Below are 24,699 nucleotides of genomic sequence, written 5' to 3'. Positions count from 1 at the left end.
CATCGGCGCACTCCTGCCGGCGCCAGCCTCAGTTTGGAAATGGCTAAAATACAGCCAAGGTACAGACTCGTTCAGTTCCGGTGGAACACCAGAATGACCCGGTAGGAAAAATTGTTGCCGCCCTCCCCACTCTTTGACTGATGGTCCATATTGTTAGAAACTTTTGAACTACCAACGGAAGGTTCTGGTCCTACTACGAGTCAGTGGAGGCAATCTGACTATACTGGGACTTGCCTGACCTCGCCCAAAATGGCGCCGACACAAAATGAGACTTTTTAAATAAACCTTGTTGCACCCTGATTGCTCAGCTTTGATGCCCCGGGATATGTATGCAGTTTTTGGACAATGAAAGTAGATAAGAAGGATATTGAGTATGTGCTTGTAAAAGAAAGCGATATAAGATGAACATTGATTATGTGTTGGGATGATGAACTGATTTAGAGTGGGTACTAATTATGTGTTGACAGCTATGAATCGGTATGAAATAGGCACGGAGTGAGCATTTAAACAATGAATTGATATACATTAGATATTGAGCAAATAGTAGAATAATGAGATGATATTATTGAACGCTTGACACGCATTATACTTGCCGCTTAAGAAAGTTCGATATGATTTTCATTGCACTGCTGCACTTTATGAAACAAATGGCCCCGACTTCGCTCCTCTTATGCCCAGTTCCAGTCTGCTCCGTAGCCGGCCCACTGGGTTGTAGGCCCGTATTTGTGCGCCAACCTTTTTCATTAAAATTTCTTGAACACGCAAAAATTATCGTAGCGTTTGTATTTATGAATGTTATCGAAATGTATGGCTACTGTCACCGACATAAAAAACGTACAGTATGACTAAGGTTGAAGGTTAAAGGGGCCCGGTACTTAGCCACTACATTCTGCGTCACAGACAGCCGGAAAAGTGTTTCAGACGCCCTTAAAACGATGCCGAAGAAATGCCACTTGACCACCACCCTTGCACATGACCTAAAAAGCCACGATCAGGTGATTCATGTAGATACGCAGACCATCAACGATTATCTATCTAACACTGCTGGTCCCTCTGGGTTTAAACGCCGAGATGGTAGAGAATGCACCCCGTGGAGATAGGTCGAGTATGTGGTAGGTAACAACATTTTCGGATCTATGCCCGATGGTGTGTTTTGAATGCTGCCCCCACCCCCTTCTTCTCCTCCTTTCTGCAGGTCGCATCGGAACGTCGGCTGAAGAATGGAAGAGCGATGATCGAACGACCGACGATAAAGGAAGGAGGGGCTTTGAGCATAGTACTTATGCTAGACTTAGATATGACTGTTCCTCCATTAGAGCATAGCGACTGGGAGAATGGACTGACATGGAAACTCGACGGGTACTGTATGACGGAAATTGACTCGAAATTAGCACGTTAGAACGACTGGGAGGATGGACTGACATAGAAACTTGACGGGTACTGTATGACGGAAATTGACTCGAAATTAACACACAAGATAACGCGATTATGACGTTTAATTAGATAGGGAAAGGACTAGGAAAAGTCCTGAGGTAAGGGTACCCAGGCAGCACCCGTCTGGGAAGGTAGGAATGTTGTTGATGTTCGAAATGTACCACCTCCTTCTCACACTCTTATAGATATAACCAAGCTGTCTGACTGTTCTCCTGATCAATACCCTCTGTTGCCTCAGCCTGGAGAACTTCCAACCAAAAGACGAAACTCAAAAGTGGTTTAAGATCCACTTATGGGCAATAGCCCGACCAGGTTAATTTCTGACCGGCTGACCAAGGTGTAAGTATTGGCAATTGGGAGCGCTCTCAAAAATAGCAAACGAGAAGAAAAGGAGGAAAGGTAAAAAGAGCTCAGCCCATGGATAAATAGGATATTAAAAATGCGCAGCATACGCAAGGAGATTTTTTCTTTTTGGCCAATAACTGTTCTATGTCTTGTCATGACTTTCTTTGTATGTAATATATGTACTGTCTTCCTTCGTCTGAAGTTTTGTGCGTATGTACTGTATGAGTTTATGCCTCCCCTCTGTTCGTGTCTCCGTGCTACCTAACCCCTGCTGTTCTGTGTTGTGAGCACACTAAATGACCCATTTTCGTACACGTCTCTCTCTCTCCTTCTCCCCCTCTATCTATCTGCCTATCTCTCTCTCTCTCTCTCTCTTTCTCTCTCTCTTTCTCTCTCTCTCTCTACATGTCATACGTGTACTGAATGGCCCGTTTAGGTTGCGGACGACTCTCACTCCCTGCGAGAGTCCCCCTGTTCCATCTTCCTTTTTGTGATAAAAATTGTGCCCCGCTGGCACCAGTCTGATTGGATACTCTTTGAACACAAAGGTGTTCAGCGAAATTGACAGAAAATAAAATGATTGTGATTTGCCATATTACTACCTCTCCTTTCTACAAAATGAATGAACTCGAATTGGCTAAGAAAGAAAGGACAGGTGAGACGACTAAGACCCCCCCTAATCTGGCCCTCTTAAAAGGGGAACTATATGTCAATGGCACCCTATTTTTTGTTGTTGTTAGAAACAAGCGCCAATGTCTAGATTGACCCCCAATGCCCAGATTGCCCCACCCCCTTTGCACCCAAGCGCGAATGCCCGAAGCATCCCCGTCCCACTTGATTGACCCCAGCTGCTGTCCCCGATATATACATAGTGACCATGAGTAACTGTCGTCCCCCAGGAAAACGTTGTTTTTACACTGACCCCCGACGATAGCGCCCCCACCCCAGTTTTGAAAGGGATAGCCAGCTTTGGAGGGAAATGTTAGACTGTTAAGGCCCGGGTTTGAAAGACAAATCTCCGCTGGAGGTTCCGGAAGGATGAATGTAACGAAATGCGCAGTTGATAGGAGTCTAATTTCTATCTATTTTTATGTCATGAATAGACGATGAATAAGCTTGGCATGAGCTCAGTAGGAATGCCGACATATGCACTGCTTGATAATAAACTTCTGACTGTGACCGATGAACTATTTGCCCAAGTGCGTAGGATTGAAGGAGGAATTCACATGCATAAATGTCTTCTCCTGCCAGTTCTCTAAAGCTTGTTTTGTACCTATTCAAAGATATACGATCACTGGAGGAGGAGGGTCGGACGTGACACACAGCCTGGCCGCCGATCATGGGATACACGCGACCTCGACCAAAGGTGGAGCCACAGCACAACGGGAATACGGGACGAGGCAGCACTCTCCAATGTGGTAAAACGAAAGGATGAAAGGCTGTCCTGAAGCCCTTTGTCCACCTACCCATGCGTGCCTGAAGTCTCCGTTCTCCTTTTCAAGCCCGATTGATGGGCCTGCTTGCTTGTTAACCTTTGCTCCCTTGGTCCCTTTGGTGTGTCCCAGGAAAATCTGCCCCCACTCCGCCCTCTCACTCCCATCGACTATCGAAACCACACACCCTCTTTTCCACATGACTTCTTGTCGAAAGGAAGAACAGCATCCAGGTGGAAATGGGGTACGCCGCAGGAATATGGGTGCCGAGCATAAGGCGCCACTAAAAGGATTGGTTAGGGAACAGGACTGTGGTCTAACAGCAGAGGACTGACCGCACCCTGCAACGCGTAAGGATGGATCCGAGCTGGACCTATAGCTCCACCGCCGGTGCTCAACAGCGCCAACAAAAGGACACGGACTAGAGCCTACCAGTGATGGCTCACTGCTAAAAAGACACTGTGACGAAGAGATCTTATTTGAACTGGACTCCACCCTCGACTATTTGATAAAATATTCATCGGTCAAATTTTTGAGAAAGTCAGAAGCATTTATGCTATGTAGTGCGTTTAAATGTTAGGAACTTAACAAAATGCAATTTCCTATGTGCCACATTCTGCCAATCACATCAACTGTCCATGAAAATATGCCATATGTTAGTATTGACAGATGCTAATTCTTCAACAGCACCTGTTTATATGTACACCCCCCACCAATTAGGAAAATGAACTCTGTCATGTAAAAAGCGGCGACTGTGGAAAATTAGGAAAAGTGATGTACATAAGCAGTGTTCATTTGCCCTTTCCCATTCCCTTCCCTGTACGTTAACCACACCACTCCGCCAGTAAAAGCCCGTGCCCACATATACCTGATAGCCATTTTAGGCACCATGGCCTTTTTGCCCGCTCATCGGAATCCCCGGCTTCCCCCCTGCGCGTATTTGAACCCCCCCCCCCTCACATGTATAGATCATGAAACCCTCTCCCTCCGCGCGACCCTGCTACGAAAAGCAACCCTCCTGCTTGACCCACGCAAAGTCCCCCATTCCTTCTTGAAGAAGCATCCCTTGCCTCAGCTGACATAACCCCCCCCCAGCTGTATCTGACTGCCCCCGTTCTCTCATGTGCGGGTCATAAGACCTCTCTCTCTGTGCGACTCTGTCCCTGTGCGCACCCTGGCTCTCCCATCCTCCCTCGCATGGACAAGTCATAAGCCTCCCTCTTCTGCAAGGCCCTGTCCTTGGGAGTCACGGCCGCACCTGACCAGCACCTCCTTTCCTTTCATGAATAACCCCTCTGTTAGTAAACCCTCCCTCCGCGATGGACTGTCCACACATGTCCGAGGCCAACGCCTAAGCCAGAAGATTTATTTATTTATTTTTTATTTTTTTTTATTTTTAGAGTTTTCTATAGCGCGAACTTGAACCGATAAGGTTATCAGAGCGCTTTACATAGCACCAGTTCCGTTACATGTTGTCACAGCAGTTTACATAGAATCAGTTACGTTGCACATTTCAGGATCTTGAACCGTTTAGGTTATCAGAGCGCTTTACATAAGACAGTATTCGATGTCCAGTGCCCTCCTCCGCCGTGTAGCGGGGGACCTCATCCAGCCCTCCGAAAGTCGTCGAGCTGTCGGGACTAGGCTCCTGGAATTTCAGCTGACTTAGGATTACACGCGTTACAAAAGGTGCAAATAGAAAAGAAAAAAAATTGCAAATGTACAAGAGATAGAATCACAAGAGGAGGAGATACAAATGGATATACTCTAGGCCTATCCTGGTCAGAGGCAATAAGGGAGACAGTAGGAAAGTCAAAAGGACAGTGAGAGGTCACTAAAATGGTGGAAGAAAAACGTTAGCAGAAGAGGCACGTCATATAGAGATAATGGCGGGGAGCGCGAAGGTCCGAGTCCGAAGGTTCAGAAAGAGGGCTGGCATAGCCAGCAGGTCCAGGGGGGGACAGGCAGTCCGCAGCAAAGTCGCAGCCTCATAGTTCAAGAGGAGCTGGGCAGGGGAGTTCAATCCGGAGACCAGAGGAGGGTCAGGGGAGAAAGACCCCCGGCGCCCTGGCAGAGATGGAAGGCAGCAAAGTTAGAAGCAAAGGTTTCCCCTGGCATGCGTTCGTGTCCCTGGAGCCTGTGTCCGCCGGTCATCGGAAGAGTGTCCCCAAGGGCGCCATCTTGGAGTCAGGCACCGTTTGCGCGAAGCAGCGTGGTCAGTGAGGGGGGGTGGGGAGGGGCACATTTCTGACCTCGGGCCCAGGCCCGTCTGTTGCGGGCGGAAACAGCGAACAGCCAGCGATCCTACCTCCCGGGATGTTGTCGTCGGGTGGCAGATCGCAGAGGCAGATGCAGGCGAGGGTCACCGCCAAGGGATCCATGAAGAGGGCTCACCCCCGCAGGCAAGAGCCACAGAGAGAGCCTGCGGAGTCGCCCCAGGGAGAGGCAGCAAGCGCTGGGGCCAGATAGTCCAGCAAAGCAAGCAAAGGCGCCGAACGTTAGCTGGGAGTCACATCGGGCCGCCATTTTAGGGTCAGGCAGGCGGGGGAAGGCAGATTCTAGCCGTGGCCACCCCCGGTGTTTTGCCGCTACAGAGGCCCCCGGAGACTATCTTCAGATAGTGGCAGCCCCTGCGTTCCTCAGATTTCGCCCGTCAGCCCGTCAGCGTACCTCTCATAGATAGTTGAGGTCCTCGGCGCTCCGGCCGCCATTTTGCCCGCGGCCGTCCTCTACTCGCGTCTCCTCCAGATCTAGCTACCGCGGCGCCAGGGGCGATCGGAGCAGCCCCGCAGGTGTCCTGCACCTTCCGATTCCTGTGGGTGCCGAAAGCAGCCCCCGGGCCACTGGGGAACCGCCAATCCAGGCTCCCGAGCAGCGCCGGAGCCGGGAGCCGAGATGGAACACGACCGCCCGGCTCGGCTCCGCCCCTTGCTATATAGATACTGTTTATTGCCCCTTATTGTATGGAGTCACTCCTCTTCAAAGAACCCACTATTGATCCTGGCTTCCCCACTCCTTGGGATACAATCAGGCGCACATATCCTAATAATCAGCGGAACACTCAGCTGCGTCATTGCCCCTTCTCTTATCGGCAGTTCAAGGGTCTCTATTGTAAACATATGTGGGGTAGGATTGACACGAGGATTATGGGGATGTCTTTTCTTTGTGTCACAATGTCCTGATTGTAATGCCAAGTGTTTTGTAAAGTATAAAAGACGATGTCTCAGCTCACTTGTTAGAGCACCTCCCGAAAGACACTGTGTTTCGTGTCCGAAATGACAGGCTCTCCTCATGAGTAATAAATCCTGTTCTTGTGATTCCTGCCTCCAGCGCTCGTCTCTTTATTTGATAACTATTCAGAATGGGAACTAAGAGGCGTCTTGCGCCGGCAGCCCGGGCATCGATAGTAATATGGGCTCACTTTCAACACCTGAACGCAATGAAACAAGACGAGATACTGCTTTTGGCAACATCTTAAATTGGTTAAAATTTACTCATCTTCAGATCTTGAATAACAATCAGGTCATCTTCACCAGTTCGATACAAACGGAGCAATTAAGAAACACGAAGTACAGAAAAGGAATAGCCACTTCCACCACAGCATGAGTATCCGTCCCATGCTCTTAAAACAGAACTTTATGACCATCGTGAGTCTAAGCCGGTCAGTACGCAAATAAGTTATGGATCGATCTCTCCCTGAAGTAAATTAGAGAGACTCAAGAACCCCCTGTTTTTAGCACAGAGTACATATATTTTGTTTGTTGTTTAGTGTTTTTCTTTTGGCCTGAAGAAGGTGAACCAATTATTACTAATCACCGAAACGTACGTAGGCCATACGCAGCTGAGACCCCTATACAGAAAGTCACTATATATATAAAAAGAGAAAGAAGAAGAGAATCGCAGAGAATGAAGTATGTATAAACTTAAAAAGTGAAAAAAAATTGAGCATTTGACTTTGCAAAGCCTATAGGGGATGCTCAGCAGTATTTTTGTATGTCTATTGATTTATGTTTCACATGTCAGTTTAGTTTGTTATAGGTTGGGTAGCGAGTGAAGTAGTATGTATGATGAAATGAATGGTATGAACTTATGGTGATCTTATGGGGTTCTTTACTTTGAAAAGTTCCTTGTCAAACTATGTATTACATAGATTGGTCTATATAAAGTGTTGATAAAATCTTTTTATACAAATAAATGAATATGTATTAAATATGAGAAAAACAGAACAAATGAAAAATAATAAAAAATAAAAAATAACATGTTTAAATAAACGAATAGTCTTTTTTATATATACTGCATCCTCTGTGAAACATGTTGTGATTTAATCACTGGATAAAATCATATAGGTCTGACTAGAGGTACTTTAGCGTTTCGTGCTGCTCTTTGCACTTCCGTAACTGGTTGTCACCGCCTTTAGCGCTTCTTTGCTTTAGAAATGTTTTCCGCTTTCTACTGCTTCCTTACATTTGGCGATCACTGCCTTTGGCATGTCTCTGTACCTGAATATCGCTGCCTTTAGTGTTGTCATACTGTATGAAAGACAGCTCTGTGATACGCTGTGGTGCAGTTTCTCTTGCCTCGACTTTTACCACCAAATTTCATGCAGATGGCAAACAAACTTTCGTAGGCCTTGCACTGTCTGGAGTTGCGCTTTGACTCCACATACGCCAACCGTCAATTTTCACTTTGAATAAGGCAAACCTGGGACATGAGAAGTTTACTGGACAACGGCAAGCTCTCAGTGTGTGCACTTGTTTCTTTGGGTTGAGGGGATTACCTAATCCATCCCCCATCTCGTTGCCAGTTGTAGCATCCACTCCAGCCCGGGTACATGTACAGGATCAAGCCACACATGGAGCACATCTTTATTCCTCAGCGTGTAAGCATTTACGGAGCATTCTACAGGATGAATTCTATCCCCACACCCAAGCACTCACATCTCTGCTCTAAGGAGTCCGACAGGGATCAAAGGGTCCTGTCATATCTAACTCATAAGACACTACAGCAGGCTTCTCCGATGAGTAGCTTGTGAGCTACTGGTAGCTCTCCGGCTACCTGTAAGTAGTTCCTCTGTGTGCTGTCCAGCCTAATAAATTTGAAGCTTTTGCTTGGTTGAATTAATATTGGAATATCAAAATCGAGAATAAACGAACATGTGTGTATTTCCAGAACTCATAAGCTGTCGTTTGGTGAAAAATGGTTGACTTTCTAAAATATATTTAAAGCTCAAATTTTTGTGATAAATGATATGGTGCTGGAGAGACTTATTACCAACTTTATTACTTTGGTGCTAGAGGCATTGCAGCTATGGCTGTTATGTATTTTCCATGTAAGGCATTCCAAATTGACAAAGCCCTGACAACCCTGCCTGCTGCACTGACATGATTACTACTGGATACCTTGCATTTTCTTTTGGTGGTCAATAACGTAATCTTGTCTGATCACTTGTGGTCTCTATTACAGCATTAATATTAGTAGCTCAGGATGAATTACATTGAACATCAGTAGCTCCTATTACAGAAAACGTTGGAGACCCCTGCACTACAGCATGCCAGGTGAAAGCACAAATGAAAGAGGAGGAGCTCTTAGCGGGATGGAAAAGACAGGTAATGCCTCAATGCTTTGACTAATATAACCATAAACAAGCAAAAATGAAAATCAAACGTGCTTAAAACAAAAAAAAGAAAGAAATTGAAAGAAAAACAAAACGGAAAAGAAATACATAAACCTACATCAATCAAAAGAAAAAATGTAAACATCTGCCATACCCTGTGGGCGAGTCCCAAAATAAGACAGACAGCCATTGGGCCAAAGTCTTTTTTCTGCTTACCAAACAAGACAAAGGCTGGAAATGGCTGTCCCAAATCCCTTTCCTTTATGTCTAGATCTATGCATGTGTGTTGTGCATTAGTTCTTGAGTGTTGTAGGCAATGTACAGTAGTTAGAGGAGGATTTGAATGCAGCTAGAGCTCTGACAAAATATCTAAAAAGGGAGCAACAGAATTGAGGGAATTTGTATATAACAGAAGAAAAGCAGGAACGCCAGAGGGTGCTTTAGGGAAATAATTGTTAGGAGTGGGTACATCACTTCCAGCATGCTAATTGGTAGACTGTAGAAGATAACTGGGCAGCAGTGAAATGGATCAAGTGAATGGCAAAAAGGATTAGCATTAGCTTATGCTATACAAATATATTTAGCATGATATCAAATGTGCTCGTGCTTATGATGTGCCATGTCATCCGATATGGAAAGTTGGTGGAAATGACAATGTCACCAGTGGTAATAAATGTACTTCCAGCTTAAATGTTATCACTCATAGAGAAGTGTGGCTCACCAGTTAGAGGAGGCAGACCCTGATGCAGAGATCAGACCCGGGACCAGGGTTCAATCCCCGACGCGGCAGGGTCTTGAGCTCAAAATGTCCACGGACTCGATAATTCTCGCCACGGTGCCTACTCAAATCGTGGGTTCACACTCTGCAACTCTGGGCAATAGCTTGCTTAATTTCCACTACGACCCACCGCAATGGGATGCCTGGTCTTCACCTAGGGGATGCCCAGTAGGGGTAATCTCGCAGGGAAAGACCAGGACAGGTTCCCAAAGCAAGCGCCTTGAGACCTTACGGTAATAAGGTGCTATATAAGAGCGTATGATTTACGATTATGATTTACTCATATTAATGCAGTGAAGTGTTTTCTACTGATGGGCATATTCTACCCCTTTTGAATGGGATTTATAATTTAGCTAGCAATATTTGCCATTGATCACTGACAGTACTTCCTTCTTTTACTGGAACAAAGTAGCAAGGAGTCTATCCACTCAACGCAAGAACAGCCCTCCTCAACTATGCTGGTATGCTATGTATACAACAACGATAAGATAAGGCTGCGGAAAAAGAAAGAAAGAGTACTTTACCATATATCGTTCCTAGAACTGATGCAATTATAGATAATGAAACAGAAATCAGCACCAAACTTGCAGCTAACCACAGAGGAACCTTCTTTACACGCAGTGCTGGAAAAAAACAAAGAGATATTGATATGTTGATTGAAGTACCAATGCGGTTCCGAAATGAATGTTTTACACAGCATTTGTTTCACAAGCATAATCATAAATAGCGACAGGTGAATTTTAAATTGTGCAGATTTAACAGAATGTCTGCTGGGCAGTACAGCTTCGGTTAGAATACAGCATGAAAAAGACTATCTGACCACAAAAAAAAAGGGAGGCATCATTGAGGGAAGCCGTGGTACTATGAAGGGGGAGGACTGTAAGTGCACAGGCGTGTTAACCAGGGAGCTGGGCCTCAACAAATCTGAAGACTTGGCTAGCGTTGAAGGATGTCTGGGAATCTCAGTTTAGTGGGGGAGTAACCCACAGTAGGGGTGAACTGCTTCTGAGCAGTGTCAGCACCTCTCCTCCACTGCTTGACTTCCCTCTTTTCAAACAACGATAACTTCAAAGAAAAATTATACAGAGTTGCAAGTGCTATACCACAAGTCATAACCCAGAATATGTAATGTACTACAAAACGTAAAAAGAGCAGATTAAAAAAACAAAAGTGTCTCTCCAAACCTTAAGTCCCACTAGTCCAGTTGCCACTGGGCTAGCTATAGGGGGTAGTGGCTGGCCAGGGTATCAGTCCACCCTGATTCCCTCAGATGACACTGATAGGGATGCAGCCCTGTACCTTGGAATCCATGGTCACAGTCTAGATCTCAAACAGCAGGGCACCCACAGGAATGGTCTTACTTGCTACAAGAGCAGAACAAGCAAGTAAAAAGCTTGAGACTATTCAAGTCCTGGGGTAGGGACCGAGGTTTCAAATGGTAGGTTTTTCAACAGGTCATTTGCCCCACAGCACAGGGGCAGCAGCGTCAGGCTCTCACAGAACAGGAGAGGGGTCAGGGATGAAGCAGTCTCCCCTCATGACAGTGTGGATTTCCCCTTTCTCCCTTCATGTTGATGTGCAGCAGGTTTCCATATTTTGTACAGCTTTCTGCAATCTTCTTGTGGCTTAAAGTGCCAACCATCCCCACAAGCCGCACAGAAGGCTCATTCATTTTCCAGGATGCCGCCTGATGAGCTGAAACTGGCCTTCTTCCGTTACACTAGCAAATTCATCTCATGGGCTATCTGTCACCTTATTTATCAAGTAGGGCCTGAGGAAGATACTTCAGAGTCTTGTGAAGGGTGGAGAGATCCTTTCAAAAAATGAAAGGCGAGGGGATACACACTCCCAATGAAATAATCGAATTCAAAAATAGTATCCTCTCAGTTTATGAAAGAGGTGATGGTGTAAAAAAGGAAATACACCATATCGTTCTGCCTCACTCAAAGGTGGGAAGAGGAGAAACATCTTTTTTATTTATATCTCTCACCCACTCTAGTTGTGTCATGCTTCATCCTCGGGTTCACCCTCACTCCTAAAAGTCAGGGTGGGCTCAACCGTATTCCAGGGAGCACTTAGAAGACAATTAGTTATGTTGTTTTAGGGTATTTAACATTTAAGATAAAAAGCCCTCGCTCACCCCCAAGTATCCCTTTATTAGTGGGGAGTTAAGAAATTATGGGAAGGGGCAATAAGGATATTGAGGTCCCATGACCCTATTATAACAACACCAACATGTTTCTGCCCTATTCTACTGGCCGATTCGTCCCAGGGCATTCATCAGGGTGGTACCAGAGAGAAATCCTCAGCAACTGTGATTGTTGTCAAAGCGAATGTGTGGTGCCAAAGAATTTTTGTGGCAAACATATTAACATAAATTGTAAAAGTACTTGCTGTGTTTGTGGTTTTTCCTGAAGGGTGAAAAAACAACAGGGACAATAACATGATTAATATCTTGCTTCACTCGGTCATTCTTGGACACATTCACTCCCCTCATAATATATGCACTAATTATAATCTTTATTGCGTGATTTAAGAATAAACCATTGCAAGTACAAAACATTTAAAAGGTTCAAGATTGCATTTAGAATGTTAAATTCATTGAAAGTCAGTATGTATAGATGATAACAAATGCGACTTCCATTTTAAAAAGTCATATTCATAAAAAGCCAGCAACAGCAAGTAAAATTTGTCAGCATTATTCCAATGGGGGATCGCAAACTCTGGGCAGCTCAGTAAGTTTTTTTGCTGCGCGCTCCATGAATCTTACTAGGGCACAATTTAATTTAGTGTTCCTAGGGTCGAAACAGGCCAAAACTGCTGCTCTGCAGCTTCTAATCATGTTTCTATTCCAATGATGCTTAAGTAGGACCCGTCTTTCTGTCAATAGTAGAGGGCACAGGCATATGATGTGTATAATGTCTTCTTTGTGGGTCCCACAAAGTCGGCACTGAACTTTTCCATGTTCTCTTTTCCATTTTGTCCAATGAGTCCACAGGTTAATAACTCCCAATCTCAGTTTTAAAAAACTTAGTTTCGTCCGAGCACTGAACGATATAGTAAGGTACGGCTGTGGAATTAGCAAGGCATAGGATTGAAGGGTCATCCACCCATGACTTCTTTTTGCAAGGCTGGCTTTGTCTTCCACTATTGATAATTGTTTGGTGCTGATTTTCGCTAGCCTTTTGAATTCCATCTGACTAGCGTGCAAGTTCCAGAGGTCATTTAGGCACAGGGTTTTAAAGCCGTTTGACCAGTATTCATGTCCTGCTCGCCATGAGTTGTTATCAATGCTGGCCCACAAATGGTATCCTAAACTTCCCTCCTTTGATAACCTCAATTTGTGACAGCACACGAGGAAAGACATGGCTCTGGCCAATCGTTGTTTGCAGATGCCAAGTTCCAACCTAATTTGTGCCAGTGATGTATGGTTTGGTAATTTGAACACAGACCTGTAGATCTTGGTAATTATTTTGTCTAGATGGTCACTGTCCAATCCTTTTAATGCTTCGCTTCCGTAAGTTAAGGTAGGAATGATTTTTGCCTGAGCCACCTGTAGTGTGGGTGCAAGAGTAGGGCCTTGTAGTTTCTTTTGAATTAGTCCGATAGCAAAAGCGAGTGCCGTACCCTTCCTTTTTTGCTCTTCTAGGTGGGATTTGTATTTTCCATTGTTGTTGAAAGTGACTCCAAGATACCTTTGGCAATTTGATTCGACAATGCTTTCATTGTTCAAAGCCCAAGACAGTTTCTTAACTTTCCTTGAGTGCACCGCTAAAATTTTTGTCTTCCTGTTGTTGATGCAGAGCTCATTGTCGTTAGAGTAGTCGGAAGTAGCATCCAGAAGTCTTTGCATTCCGATCTTTGTTTTACTTAACAGTACCACGTCATCAGCATATAATAGATTTGTCAGCGGCAAGCCAGATAATTTGGGAGCGTGGGAGTTGACCTTATTAAGAGCTTCAGGGAGGTCAGCTAAGAATAGATTAAAAAGAGTCGGGCCAAGACACAACCCTGTTTGAGGCCTTTTTCCGTCGCAATCGGGCGAGACAATCTTGAGCCGTCCCCGATCTTAATTCTAACCCATGTGTCCTGGTGTAGGAGTTGTATGGCTCTTAGGAGGGCCTCTGGAATGTTAAGTCGGGACAACTTCTGCCAGAGTTTGCTTCTGTTGACATTGTCAAAAGCCGCTTGGTAGTCAATAAACCCCATATAAAGTGAACAAGAGCAGAATTTCGCTTGGTCAATTAAGCATGAAAGGGTCATGAGATTGACTGAGGTACCGGTGTTTATTGTGAAACCTGTTTGATTCGGAGGAATTATAGAGTTTTCATCAGCCCATGCCCTAAGTGAGTTGAGCAGCACTCCCGCAAAATACTTTGCTTCGTTGTCAATGAGTGCGATGAGACGGTAATTCCTTGGGGATTTTTTGTCCCCGCCTTTGAAGATTGGTGCAAGGATGGATCCACGCCAGGAGGGCGGTATGGTGTTGTTTTGCAGACATGTGTTAAAAAGGGGGCTTAGTTTCGCAGCCCAGAAAGTTGCGTCTTCCTTGAACAGAGCTTGAGGAATTCCACCTGGACCAGGCGCGCCATCCTTGTGGCCCTTTTTTATTATTTTTTCAATTTCGATCTTCTGGACTGTCACAAAATTGACACAGCTTTGGGTCGAATTACGTTCTTTTGTTGGTGTCATTTTGTGACCTAGCTTCTTTAGGGAGTTTGAAGTGTTCAGGAGAGGTTCCGGGACAATCTCTGTTTGTGTTAATGTGTCCATGGGAGGGGGATTTGGATGGTTAATAAGCAGTTCCTGGTCATTAAAGTGGGAAAAGAGAAATTCAACCCACTCTATTTCAAGAATGCTCGAAGAAGCAACTTTGGATGTACGCCCAGATGCACTATTGATTGTGCGCCAAAACCTGGCAGAGTTGTTTGTTTTAATGTCATGCTGCAGTTTGACCCAAAACAGGTTCCATTATTGACTTGTGCGTAGTTCACGTTTTGCTTTCTTGAGGTGATTGCGGGCCTCTCTCAATTTTATTATTTTAATGGGATCCATTGGATCAGTTTTTAAAGCCCGCCATAAGCGATTCATCAATCTTGTTGCTGATAGTATCTCAGAATTCGAGCGCGGCGTATACTTTTGATCAGTTTGACTTGTGTGTTTTGTTGGTTTTGCGAATCTCTCAGTAAGTTCGGTAGCAAATGTTGACCAGTTGGCACATATGTTGTCCGGGCATGTTTGGCGCTCAATTATTTGTTTAGCCTCTGCTGATATGAGTTGAAGATTCTTAAAGGAGCATTTGATGCGTTTGAGGTTGATTGTAAGGCTCTCAGATGGCAAGTCCTTTACCTTTTTGTGTTGTGTAAGGCAAGTCCTCAGAATAATTTCTTGCGGGCAGTGATCACTTTCTGTTCTGTTTCCAAGACAGTATCCTGCTACTTGATGGAGCAATGAAATGCTGACGAAGGTATAGTCAATTAATGAAGTGCCTTTTTTCGATAGATAGGAGAATCGAGGTGGCTTGTCAGCAGGATAACGCCCATTTAAGGCTCTTAGGCCCAGATTTTCAAGGTTACCTTGTAGAGAACTTCCATGTGGATCGTCCTTGTGCCAACCAGGCTTGGCTTGCGGTGGGATCACCCAGATGCTATCGTGTGATTTGGTGACCTCATTTTTTTGAAGGACTGACATTAACCACATGTTAAAGTCACCAGTGAGTAGGATTTCTGAGTTTAGAAAACCTGTTTGCACTCTTACTACTGATGCTGTTACTTCGTCTACAAAGGATTTCCTGGATGCTGTGTTTGGGCGGACGTAGGCATTCATGAAGATTAACCTCCAATTTTGGCCATTGTTCAAAGTAAGAGAGATTCCCACACATTGGAGGCGATTTGATGAGCCCGGCAGGTCCCAGGAGGTGACTGCATTTTTTGTTGATATATAGACTGCAAGACCGCCACTCCCTCTTCCTGGACGATTCAGTTTATGCGCTGGAATTTGGTGTGTTTTAAAGCCTTCTAGGTGCTGCGGTGCCATAAGCCATGTCTCTTGTAGTAAGAGTATGTCGAAACCCCGAAAGTAGGAAATGGTAGCGTTGTCCTCGAGTTTGCTCGTAAGGCCATTTATATTCCATGAACAGATTTTTAAAGGAATCTTTTCGTGGCAGTCCACCCTGCTGGGATGTCAACGTAAAAGGCGGGTTGTATTCAGGGCCCCGGCCAGCCATGACCATGAACCCACCTCGTCCTGATTCCTATTTATTGTGATCCTGTCTTCTTTTGATTTCCTCATTGGGTGGACAGAAGTTGGGAGTTTTGTTGCATGCACCCCTGAGGACGGAGTAAACTGTACCCCTCCCTACACTTCTATGTTCAACACCACAGCTTCCCTGTAGAACGTGTGGATAGCCCTCTTCCCTGCCCGGTTGTATTAGTATTCCCCATTGCTTGAAGGTGTCGATTGCCCCTAGAATTTTGTTCATTGCCTCTGCGGTTCTCCAAGTGATCTTTGTGGATTCGTTTAATTGGCCTTGACATGGTGCAATGAATTCTACAGATATTATGTCTTGAGTGGTAATTTCGTCTGACAAACCTGACGCTTGTATCAGCTTTAAGATGTTACCCCGATTTAGGATGTCATGGCTGCCTTTAGACTTGTATTCTGGATAGAAGAGGGTAGAGAGGTTGTCCCCACTCCGCACTGTGCTATTTGGCCTGGGCATTGCCTCGGTTTTGTCCAAGATTGGCAATTGCGCAATTTTTATCAAAGGACCCGTAAAAGGGATCTCGTTGCGCACAGAATTGGGCCTTTCATTGTTTACATGACCGAAGTTCCAGTTTTCACTTGCTGGGAGTGCGCCCTGTTGGTAGTTGACACGATTTACTGTATCTTCCTGCTTTAAAATGGGGCCTCCAGGTGGCCTTGTCGCGAGACTCGGAGTATGATTCACATCTGTTTCATTCTGCTTGATGTGTGTGTTAGGGGGAGCCGAGTTGGTAGTGGTTTTTTGTTCTTTTGCTTCAATGAGCAGGCATTGTCCCGGAGGGACCGTTGGTGGTTTCTTTACTGTTGGCGAGCTGGAAATTAGGCTCTTCCTTTTGTCACCTTCCTGGTTAATTGGTTGTGCTTCCGTTGTTATTCCTGGGTCAGTGGGATTTCCTTGCTCATCGTCTCCAGAGACACCAGGACGTCTAAGGCTGTTGAACATCGGGTAGAGGTTTAGGACTTGTTTGCTCCTTCTCATTTTATTTCGTCCTTTCCGCTTCCTCTGTCTTTTGACTTTTCCCGCAGGGTTTTCCTCTTCTTGCTCAATTGGGGAGAGAGGGGTGGAACTAACTCTGCTAGTGACCTGGGGAGATTGCTTTCCTCTCGTGCCGCCACCTTGCACCGTATTCTCTTCAGGTCGTGGGAAGTTGACAGCTTCTTCCTCTCTTAGCCTTGAATTAAAAACTGTTTTGGATTGACGAGCTTCGCTTGGATTACCTGAATCTGTATCACTGCCATTCCCAGAGATAGGTGTGGTTTTTGCTATTTCTTTTAAGTCTGCTACAAGCTTTTCCATTATACCTGGAAGCGAACAAAGTTTCTCCACTATTGGTGAGCAATCGCATCCTTGCTGCGGGCGATCTACAGTTTCCTGGGCCCGTCTAATCAGGCTGTTTAGATTTGAGATCCTTTCGTCGATTTTGGCAACATATACAGCGAGTGTATTTAGAAGGCTGATTTGAATGTCCATTTTATCAGCCTGGTAGAACATTGCATCTGCTGACTTTTGAAGGATATCAAGGGCGGTAGCCCATGCTTTTTCTTGTGAGGGGACCTCGCTTTTGTCCTGCCTTGGAGTTACTGGTGGCTTAGGAGGGCCAGGATTTAAGCTCCCATATGAATTCAACATTTTTGCCCATTCCGTCATAATATATGTATTTCTTCAATTATATTACCACAATGATTTTGTGATTGCATATTTACACACATGTAAAAAAAAAAAAAAAAACATAACTAATTATCTTCTAAGTGCTTCCTGGAATACTGTTGAGCCCACCCTGACCTTTAGGAGTCGGGGTGAACCCGATGATGAAGCATGTCACTATTAGAGTGAGTGAGGGTTATAAATAAAAAAAGAGTCTTCTCCTCTTCCCACCTCTGAGCAACAATCTGTCACCTTCTCAAGTCCAAACTCTGTTCCTGGGCCTGAGAAGAAGAATCAAACTCTCTTGGATTCAACTCTTAGATCTCTGCTTCCTCGACAACCCCTGGTTAGAAAGGTAGATCAGCTTGAACAAACAACAGGCCAATGAGGCCCAACTTTTATTCTTCTCTGACTGACAGACTGATCCCAGCAAGGGTGCAGCCACTACTCTTAGTCTACCACAAAATGGATACAGAGGGCAGTAGCAGATCTTTGTTAAAAAGGGGTGCACTAGGCATGCCGCCTCCACCCCAAAGCCAAGCTTCATCCATATAAATAGGGAGACCCTCAATGGACAAAAGTGATTGTTATGTTCACAGCGGTAAAGAATCAGAAAACCTACCGCAACTTTCCAGAAGATCAACATAGGGCACTGAAGCCAATTAGAGTGCTTTATGTAGGGTTAGCTATGAACATTGTTGCTTTATCAGGAAGTGGGATATATAAGGAAGGTTAGTGAATGATTTTAGCATAAGACGTTTGTGGAGAGAGAAAGTCAGAGAGAGCGAGACAGAGAGATATTTATGGTAAACCATTGTTTGATTGTAGCAAACAAGAAAAGTGAATAACAGAGAAGAAAGCAGAAAGAGCAGAGTTCTGGCATGTCAGAGAATTAATAAAGCTAGATCATTGCTTGATAGTAGCAAACAAGGAAAGGGAATATAACAGATTAAAGTTTGAGAAAACAGAAAGAGGAGAGTTTTGGCATGTGAGAGAGTGAATAAAGGTAACAGAGTTCAGGGAGATGAGATAGTGAAGAAGAGGAAATAATACAGGTAGATCAAAAATGGAGAAGAAGAGAAAAAAGAGGGTACAGTAGGCAAATAGAGTACAGGCTTTGGAGAGACTACAAGAAGGGTGTAAAGTCAAGGAAGGAAGCAGTGAAGTGAGAGCTACTGGCAACCACTAGGGCTGCATTCCAGTTCATCATTTTTAGCCCAATAGCCTAAAAAAAAATCTGATACATTCATGTCTTCGGAAAGGAGAGAATGAGGTTGTTTCACTGCAGACAGTGTGGAAGGTTCCAACCATCGTTGACCAAATTTTCATTGTGTGTCTTCTGCATGGCTCATTGTTGTTTTCCCTATTTTAGCCAAACTTTCTTTTGCACACGTTACTATATAAACATGCTTGCTTTTGTGCCACATTGTATTTTCACACAGGATCTGCATACGTTGTTGTGTTCTGCTCTTCTCGTGGAATTTAGTCTGAGCACCATAGACGAGATCAAACAACAATCCCCCTTGTTATTCTCTGGTCAGCCACTAGCACCTAGATATAACGAGAAAGCAGCTGCTGTTTGTGAGCACAAGTCTTGTCATATACCTAAGGACGGGAGTTAAAAAAACACACACTGAGCGAAGGTCCTGAGACAAGATTACTGCATCAGCTGAGATGTAGAATATCCATCTGTGTGTGCTAAGGTATGCGGTCCGCCACTCATCCCAGAGATCTCCGAAATATAATCATTTAGGGCCATATGTATCATAGTTCCGTTTTGCGAATTCCAAATAGCGAATTTTAAGGAATCGCTATTTGGAATTCGCAAAACGGTATGTATGTAGGTAATCTAGGAATTTTAGCGATTCCTTACTATTCCATATTTGCGAATTCGCAAATTGTGAATTCGCAAATAAGGAATACTTCCCATTCATTTCTATGGGCCAGGAGGCCCATAGGAATGAAGGGGAAATTTGCTAATCGCAATTTGCTAATCGCAAATTGTGCGAATTTTCAAGGGTGCAGGGGGTGTCTCAAGAACACCCTGCTGCACCCCTGAAAATGACATGTGTGCGCATATGGCGCACATACATGCCCTAAGGGGGCACATGCCACAATGAAAAATGCCAATTTGTGCTTATTGAAAAGGAATCGCAATTTACCACCAACTTTTAGTTGGTGGTAAATTGCGATTCCTTAAACCAAATTCGCAAGAGAAAAAAGCTTCTTACATAGCAATTAAGGAATCGCAAAATTGCGATTCCTTAAATGCTATGGCAAAATAAGGAATCGCAAAATTTTGCAATTCCTTATTTTGCTACTTTTTCATACATTGCAAATGTGCAAAAATGGCCGTTTCCGATTCGCGAAGGCCGAAATTCGGTGAATTTCGGCCTTTGCGAATCGAAAATAGCTTCATAAATATGGCCCTTAGCTTCACAAGCAAAGGGGGGTGGGCTAGGCTGATCTGTCTTATAATAGGGCAGTGCTTTTTATGGTATATGGTTGCATAACCATGCTAATGATATTTTTGGAAAGCATTTGTTTTCTAATTGCGGTGCAAATACTGCAAATTAGAGCACAGTAGTTTAAATAAATATTATAAACTTCCTACATGCCTCTTATTTATCCTATTGTAGACAAGTACGAGTGAAAGAGCAAAAGGGTGTGTCCTGTTACCGCGATCCCTTCGAGGATTGGGAGTGTTGTGTTTTGGGGTATCAATTCATTTGTTTCTCTGGAAAGGTCCGGCGGGCAAGTGAGACACGGCAGCTAGACTGACTCGGGCTCATAGATACTGAGGTAGTATGGCGACTTACTCCCTATATGCTGATGTTCTATGGTTCCAAGCTTAGTTCTATGCCTGAGCAGAACCCCTGCAACAACAGAGAACAGATATTTGTAAATCAACCTTGGTCCTGCTGAAATAGAAACAAGGTAACCCAAAGTGGCAAGTCAGATCCTGGTTAATGGGAATGCCAGCAACCCTAGCCCGGTTTCAGCCTGGTGAGGCCTCATCAGTGAGGGATAGCTAATTACTGTGGAACAGTAAGCACGAAACACAGAATACTCTGTGAACTTGACACAGAGCATTGACTGATAACGCACCGCCAAACTCATGGCCAGGCCGCCCACTAGATTATGAATTAAACTTGTGTATGGTGGGCTTTTTATGGCATTTCCAGTGTGGTGCATTTAAAAACAGGCACTGCAATGGGAACAGCAAAAGCAGTTCCTTCATGGCATAGACTTGAAAGTCACTGGTGTGCATCCACAGAGGGGGGGGCAATGTTGAGTCCCCCTGTGTGCATACACAGGGCGTAAAGCACAAGGAGGCCCTCTTTGCCAGGGTTTTCATTGAGGAGGTGCCGCCATGAAAACTTTGGTGGAGACGAAAGTCGTAATATGCTAGGGGGTACCACTGTGGTCCCGCCAAGCATATTCTTGCCCCTGGAACGCCGCGCTACCTCCAGGGAACGGTGGGTCCCTAGCAGCGGTCCAACCCTCTGAGTTGTAATAAGGCATAGGGGAGACCGCCACTGCTGCACCCCTGTGAGTCTGGTAGTCCGTGGACCGCCAGACTCGTAAATTACCCCAATGTGAACTTTACTTTTTACCAATATTGCAATGCATGAATCTGAAAACAATGCAAAGATGCCCTCTGCCTGGCTGTATGATATGATCTGCATAATAGTGTGGTGAAATCCTGAGGCACGGTTATGATTATTTCAGGACATGCAATGACACCCGGGCCAGGTTGTGAGTGGACACTACCACAAAATGACACTGTATGTACCTACACAAAAAGGGGAATGTGATACTGGCACCATTCTGCACCACTAATCAAGCCAGGGTCTTAGATATTATTAGTTCAACCACTGCGCTAACACTGGAGCCCAGAAATTTCAGGGGCCCTCTGCACCCCAATTTCTATTGCCCATATTTCCTAAACCAGGGGTCTCCAAACCGGTCCTGGAGGGCTGGATCCATGCCACAATTTTAAAATTACTACATGTATGACAATGGGGATATCCAAAAAATCTGGCATGGATCCGGCGCTCCAGGACCGGTTTGGAGACCCCTGCCCTAAACTGTGTTTGTAGGGGGAAGCTTTCCTCTACATGTACTGGGGTCAATTTGGCATTCTTGCTAATTTATTGGGTGCCAGCTTTTGTGTAGCTAATATCATTCCAACATTGGGTGTGATGTAGAGATTAAAACTCGGCCAATGTGGAAAGTACCCATCGTTCCAAGCCCTGTCCTGAGCATGCAGACGCTTCACCTACATTTGCACTAGAATGTCTGTATTTTTACGCTCCCTCCTTGCCGGGCCACTGCAAGGTATCTGCAAATACACTCTGCACTGTGGTAGTGAGGGCACTGCTAATAAATACATTAGAAGTTTTTACTCTGCACATTGCAACTATATCGATGGCAGCTCACAATATGAAGCATGATGAAGCAAAGGAATGGAGAGCCATAGTCTAGGCCCACGCCATCATCATCAGACTTCAATTCCCAGTGCTTAATTTGAGACGGTGCTTGCAGGTGGTGACCATGGGACATCATGAGAGCAAAAGAAAAATTGCGTAAATTTGTAAGAAGGGAAAGACTGGAAAACAGAGACAAAGGGATAAAGTAGGAGTGAAAAGAACTTACAGAAGTGAGATGGCAGGGAGTGTCTGGTGGTAGATGAATCAAATGTCAAACCCATTCGGCAGCGCCGCTAACAAGATTCTGAGATGAAACTTTCCGCCCCAGCATTTTTTTTTTTTTACAAATTAACTACTCACCCACCCTTGTAAAGACTGCTGATCAGGTTTAACGTTACCTTCTAAAAACCCGGGCGCCTTATTCGTACCCGGGCCGAACTCCTCGCTGCCTCCATGCTGCGCAGCCGGTGCAATTTCGACTGTTTCCGTGGCAGCACCCTGCCCAGCGGCGGTGGGCGGCGGCTTTTCCTGCTCTGTGATCTGAAACAACCACGAAGCCGACGCACGGACCCCCTTACAACGTCCCGGGGTTCTTCTAGGGCTCGCGTTTTGGCGCTGCTCTGCTCCTTGGACGCTCGCGGGCGCATCCGAAAGAAGCCGCTCCGCCTCGCCACCATCGCGCAATGAACCACTCCACGCATCAGTTTTGCGTAAAAGGCCATTTATTAGGACAGGCATGACAGATTACAAAACATAACATTATCAACTTATCAAACTTTAACAATCCCCCCAACATTCTGCCTTTCAACCGTCATCCACTAACGTGCTCCACCATCCATTCCCAAATCACACCACAACCTCTTTGCATCCCATTCACTTCCCCTTTCCACTTCCCGACTCCTCGGTCATTTCTGTCCATCGCACTCCCGTCTACCACTCTCTCCCATCCTGCGCCTGTAACCCCCTCCCTGTAAGGGTGATTCTGCCCGTCATGGACTCCCCACCCCTCCCGGTTCCCGGAACGTCTCCCCCCTGCCATCCTGTCCTAAACTGGCACGTTGCCCAACACGGCAACCAGAACAACACCGCACCCAAAAAACCCTTATTCTTGTAGGGTGGGCGGGTGGCAAAACCTAACTTCTCCCTGAGGCACCGGGGACAGGAAAGGAAGTTGTTCGTTTCCTGTCCCCCCCCTAAGTAGCCTCCTATCTAACCCCTCCCACCCCTGACCTAACCCCCTACCTCACTTCCGCCCGCCGTGTCCTCGCGCGAATACCCCGGGGGAAGACTAGTCTGTCGACCTGCATTCCCCCGGGGGCCGCATTAGCTGCGAACCAGGAAGCGGGGACGGTTCTGGCTCTCTTCCGAAACCCTTGGTGCTGGAAGCCGGCACTTGTCTGTTCACAGTCTCCTTCTCCGAGGAAGGGGTCGTCCGCAGCTTGGTGTCCGTGCATCGTGGAGAAACATGGGCGAGTTCCCTACTCTCCGGATCCCGTTAGACAGCTGCAGCAGAAGGAAACGCATAAGAAGTGCTATCCACAAGGTGTCACTCTGAGCAAGGAGGGGCTGGGGGACTGTGACGCAGCCAGGAAAAGAGCGAATCGGCTGGGCCAGCGTAACCCAAGAACACTTCTGATTACTCTGTGGCTACAGTGGGTATGTTTTGTCATCTGGGGGAAAGAAATCCAAACCCAGATGTTATTTTAGATAGTGTTACATAGCGTGAATCCTACCCATCGGGATAAGAGCTCTTCACATGGCATAGACTACAAAACATGTTTTTTTTCATCATAGTGAGATTCACTGGACAGAGTCGAGGCCGGGATTTGAACCCGATTCCCTATGTAGATGGTTGGTAGCTGTGGCTGTGAGGCCACCTCGCATCCTGTAGAAGCTTGGCTCGTTTTGGGCTCAAGGTTCCAAGGGGATCTCGAGCACAGCCAGACCCACCTACCTCCAGCGTCTGATTGGTAATGAGGGCACTCGGGCAATGCCCGAGGGGCCGGTGTCAGAGCACCAGCAGTGGGCTGCTTTTTTGAGCAGCCTGGGCGCCGATTTGGGCGCTGGTAGTGCCCAGTGCGACAATGTTAGTTGGCACCCCCCTGTGACCACCTCCAATATGGATTCTCTCACTAGCACCCTTTAGCAGTGACCAAGTCTCCATCACCACTCTCTCTCTCTCTGATGCTTGGAATTAGTTGTATAGCGCCACTCATACCCGTAAAGGACGTCAGAGCACTTTGCATCACACCCACATTACACAGAGACAATCAATCATACGTCTGTAAATCAGCTTATAAAAAACATTAGATAAGCCAAAGGATTAAAATTGTAGGGGTCACATGTCATCCATACTGGTAGGCCCTAAAGTTTAGGAGTGCTTGGTGTGGAGAAGCAGAAGTCCAAAAATAAAAAAACAGCATAGTTGGGAGTTTTGTTTAATAATAAGAATCAATCTACCCAAATTAACCCCTTTTTGCAACATTTATCTTTGCTCTAATGCATACTTTGCAGTGTGTATGCAGTTCTATGATGAAAGTTAATACCTCACTATTCTATATTAAGACTTTGTTATAAATTACAAATAACAAAAAGATGTCTCTTTTAAAAGCAGTGACCTGCTGAACTATTTACATTATATGCACTCTGTAATCTACATGGTACAGATTATTTGCAGCAGGCATATTAACCCTCTGCACTTCCTTCACATAAGTCAAAACATCAACTATACAAAACTCCAATCTCTCTCCAGG

At 45.4% G+C, this 24,699-nt stretch overlaps 1 pseudogene; it reads right to left on the bottom strand.

Moving 5' to 3' along the window:
• Positions 1 to 23,400, bottom strand: part of LOC147700927 (C-type lectin domain family 2 member L-like) — a 95,855-nt pseudogene extending 72,455 nt beyond the window's left edge.
• Between the last annotated feature and the right edge of the window lie 1,299 nt (positions 23,401 to 24,699).

Source organism: Lissotriton vulgaris, chromosome 7 (assembly GCF_964263255.1).
Source record: "Lissotriton vulgaris chromosome 7, aLisVul1.2, whole genome shotgun sequence".
NCBI classification, from domain to species: Eukaryota; Metazoa; Chordata; class Amphibia; order Caudata; family Salamandridae; genus Lissotriton; species Lissotriton vulgaris.
This window is presented reverse-complemented; position numbering and strand designations above follow the sequence as displayed.